The sequence below is a fragment of the Microchirus variegatus genome (genome assembly GCF_963457635.1).
Source record: "Microchirus variegatus genome assembly, chromosome: 9".
NCBI classification, from domain to species: Eukaryota; Metazoa; Chordata; class Actinopteri; order Pleuronectiformes; family Soleidae; genus Microchirus; species Microchirus variegatus.
The window spans coordinates 22155994-22160857 of NC_139810.1; positions in this window are offsets into that span (position 1 = coordinate 22155994).

Here is a 4864-nt window from a genome sequence, read left to right on the forward strand (position 1 = left end):
CCCCTGTACAGATTTTGACCTCCTTGACAGAGATCTGCAAAGTAGAGTAACAACAGTTTGTGAAGACGTGGTTTTATTAAGACAGCACCTGAAACAATGAATCGGTTAATAAACAACAATTCACTGGCACATACTTTGACAATCAATTACTCAGTATTTTGAAATTTAGGAGGGATTTATCAACATTTTTTTGACATTCTATGAAGCAACAAATCAACCCCAACCCTAAGAAAAGAGTTGACAGATTCACCAATTATGAAAATAATCAATAGTTGAAGCCCCAACTAACAATGAGACATTTAATCTGAGAACCAGAGGAGAGGTTATCACTGTATACTGAAGGGAGGTAATATGTCTAATGATATGAAAGAAATGACTCTATACACAAGATTTATGTTGACTACCCTTAAAAAAACAACAGCTATAATGTATACAGATATGTGCACTGTTCAAGCTGATAGATATTTATCATAAAAAGAAGTCCATATAAAACATTTTCCTTTGCCACGTCAAAACACACACCAGGTCCTCTTCCCACCCAAAAGCACTTTTCACAATGACATCAACAGCAAACAATTTAACCAACAACATATCTACTGTGTCCTCACTTTAGCCGATTTCCTTAACATGACTATCGTTAGCACTAATGCAACCGGGGGTACTCGCAAACTCGTGTAAATAGCACTAGTGCAGCAGACCAGGCGAACACCGCTACAGACAACTCAAGCTGTTATTTACCCATCAATGCATAATCCACATCGGAAAAAACTGCCGCACGAAAACACACAAAGTGTTGAAAGTGAAATAATGTTTTTTTTTCCTAAATAAAACAACCGTAATATTGTATACACAAAGAAAAACACAACTTCCGTATGTGGAACTTCCTGTTGCAGCGGGCTCCTTTCGTGCAGAACCTTTGTCGCTCGCATCATAGTTCCGCTTCTACGTTCACGCCATGAAAACATAATTGTAAAACAAACACTGCATGAACGGACAAGCTCAACGTTCTCTCCCCAATATTTTAAATACATGTGAATTTACGTTCGATTTGTAAAGTTTATTTTCCAGTAACATTCCAGTAACATACTCCACGGCACACATACATGCGGTATCTTACTGTAGCCTGATCGGTGTATGTTGTTATTATGCTCGTGAATGTCCATATGTTGTAAAATAGACATACAGTTTAGGGAAAATGCGGTGATGCCCATCTTTATACGAGGGGCTTAAACAAAAGGAGATACACGAAACAGTAGCTTTGAAATACAGCTCAAGCCTCGAGTCTCATCATAATGTTTCATCGGATGCACAGCAAAGATTGTGCCGTCATACATTTAAAATCAATTTCGTATAATAGATGTGTACATTTCATTCTCATTCAATCACCTACTCGTCCTCGCAGTGACCTTATGTTTAATGCATACGGGCAAAATTAAGAAATACAACACACAAAAACACACAAACTCAGTGACTCGGTGTATGTACATGTTTGTTGATAAAACTGTATATAGCGAGACTGTGAACGATAGGGTCAAACGTGGTGCTTTAGCGATACTACCAAAATAAAACACGCAACAAAGCTACAAAAACATGGTACAGTAGCAAAGCTGTTTAAGGTTTAATGCAAACCGAAGTGAACAAACGTGAACGTCGCATCTCTGTAATAGACGTGTTCGGTGGCCCCGCGAATAAAAACAGTACACAAACTAGTTGGTATTATTTGTCGCTTAATGAGAAAACTTGGCTTTGGCTTTTGTCTCTAAAATGAAGTTGCCAATGTGCAGAGCGAAGTGATGTCACGATGGCCAAGTTAATGTCTTAATACCCTTGTTAGCATTTCCAAGTTAACATTCACACCGTAAACGTTTGCAAATCAACTTTTACAATATACGTTCTCTTATTTTACAATGTCGGACCACGACAATGGCGTTTCATCTGCAACGACACGAAAAAGTGACCGAAATTGTGATAAGTGGATAAATGCAGCGCTAAGCACAAATTCTCAATGTAAACACCGACTTCAAAGGGTTGGATCTGTCCAGCACATAGCCTTGTCCCGGCTATTGGCAACAGACGGGTACGGAAAAGCTAACAACCACCAACGGTGACGTAGCGTCGAACTGTCCCGAGAAGGTAGAACCACGATAAATACAACCAGTGGCATGCACAGCGGCGTGTGCGCACAAAAACGACAACCATACACGCACTCGACCACGCGCTGGACACAGTCAAAATAAAACACGCATCATTCTGAAGTTACCATCCAGGTACCATCGCTAGTTCTCCAGGAAGTAGACAACACCATCTGATCGCGGCTAACAGCTAGCAGAGCTAACATTACCCGGTCTAAGGTCAGGGTTGGTGTGTCTTTACGAATGGCTGTTGCAAGAAGTTCAACGAGCACACAATTAAAACAGCTCACCTCACAAACACAATATCGTCTCCTCATACATCAGCAAAATCCAAACAACCACTCGGCTTCCCCAGATGCTGATGGTCGCTTCATCTTATGTACCGGACTAACGCTGCGGCTAGCCGGCTGGAGGGAGAGTGGGGGAAGTGCACGTCGGCGGAAGGCAGGCTGTGCGGTGGTACTAGCTAACTCCTCAGCTGGAAGGATAAAGCTATGGTTAGCTGTCGCTAACCAGCAGCCTTGTATCACTTGGTCTCACGCTGCCAGGGGAACTACTGAGCACCGAGACAAGCCTTGAACCAGCCCCTAAAGCGTTCCCCCGCTGCACGAAGTGAATCCGAATGTCGTCAGTCTGGCTCCTCGCTTGTGGATGTAGCTTCCCTGGCGCTAACATTAGCGTAGCACTCGCACTGTTCTGGAATCTCACTCGCGAGGTCGCTAAAGCTGCTGCAAGTTTATACAAAATAAGGCGCTCGGAAACTACAGCGCCGAACTTTGTTCACACGCCAAATAATGTGTTTTCCCTCAAGTTTTAGCCGGCTGCATGTTGCCGTCTATCTGAATTTGCAGCTCAACTTTGCAAAGGGGGGACCCTTTGTATGGGTCACTAGCATCTCTTCACTTTGCTAAACTGCGTTGCGTCTGCACACGGCTGTTCCGCCGAGCAACTAGCCGCTGCTAGTAATGCTAGCTAATAACAACTACGTCGAAATTAATTCATGCAAACGAACAAGCAAAGCGGCGGTTGTGTTTTATTTTGATGTACAGGTCAAGTGTGTTGACAGCTCGGTTTCTCCACCGAATGACTCAATGCGAGGTTCGCTCATGTCGTGCTTAGCTGTGAGATTTTACTCGAGCCAAAGTGAAATATGGTGGATATTAGATATTAGGTCATTAGATTTTCGGGTCCACGGAAGCCATTTTTCATTAGATTGCTATGATTGTCAGACCAAAGCAGCAGTGACATGTCTGCGAATAATAACATGTATTTATTTATTTATTTATTACACATAAATGTTGTAATGATTTATCATGAGATCTAACCGAGAGCGACTAGGGTCACGTTTCGTAATTGACGTTACAAAGAAGGAGATTGTTTGCTAATCGTGGTTTCTAATTCCTTTTTTTTTTCTGCCCGTGTTTCTGAACTGTTACACATCGAGAATATCGAGCTTGAGCGCCTGTCAGCCATGGACGACTGAATTCTCTGTAATATGGATTGAACGTCGGCCCTCGGGTTCACACAAAATGACCAAAAACAAACCGGTCCACGCAATGCCACTCAAAACAGTTCCACATGTTTTTAGTCGGCACATTGTGGTGTCACTGATATTCATGTAAATGCACCTTCTCGTGATACAATTGTCTATAGAAAGTCAGGGGAGTGTTATAATATGAAATACTTACAAAACATGTACATTTAATATTTTATATTTATTGAAAACCATACAAATCAAATACATTTTACTGACCCCATTGAGAAAGGGTTAAAAAAGCTATAATTCACCAAACAGCTAACAAGGACTTATAATTCACAGAGTATATATAACAAAATGAAATATGTAGGCAGGCATTAATACATAAACACAAAACCAGTGGTGTGTGTGCAGACATTTGAAAAGGGTAGGGGTGAAAAATTAAAAAGCACATGCTGTGCACCAGCAGGGCACCACTCGTATATCATTTCCCACATTCTCACACACCTGTGCATACATTTAAAGAGACATCCTTTATAGCACAACATCACTTTCTATCACCTTTCAGATGGGCATTTTCTATACACCACTGAATATGATTTCCTCTCAGGACACCCTTTGGGACACTGTCGTGTTTTTGATTGGAAGGGCGTCTTATGTGACACTGCATCACCTTTCTCCACTCAATCCTTTTTTATGGATCGTTTCTGCAAACCACTGTACAAAACCATACAAAAACAAGGCCATCAAAACCTGTCACCACAGAGCAAAATGTGCACGAGTGAAGTGTCATATTAAAGTGACAGTGCTTATCATGATATAAAATGTGTTTTATTGTTGCAACGACAATTTGTCTCGAGCGATGACGGCACCTGCTGTTAAAATATACGTTTCACAATACGACACATACAGACTGCTGAACACTGTTAAAAATGTCTAGTCAGTCAATTTCAGCATATCAAGTAGCTAGATTATCAATTATTTAGAAAAAAAAAATTTGCAAGTGTAATGATGGCTGTTCAAATCTGCAGCAATACGGTTAAGGAACAATTACAATCTAACTGTGGGTGAACATAACAGAATCGTTTGTTGGCCTTAATATTATTAAGTCAGATTTCTCCAATTATAATGTAAAAACTCAAAGTTATTGCATAGAAACACTTGTGTTTTCAGAAATGTGTTGTGGTGTCATAAATAGTCAACGTGTGTGTTGTTCTGTTATACAAAGCTATGTACTGTATTATGCACTCTTGCA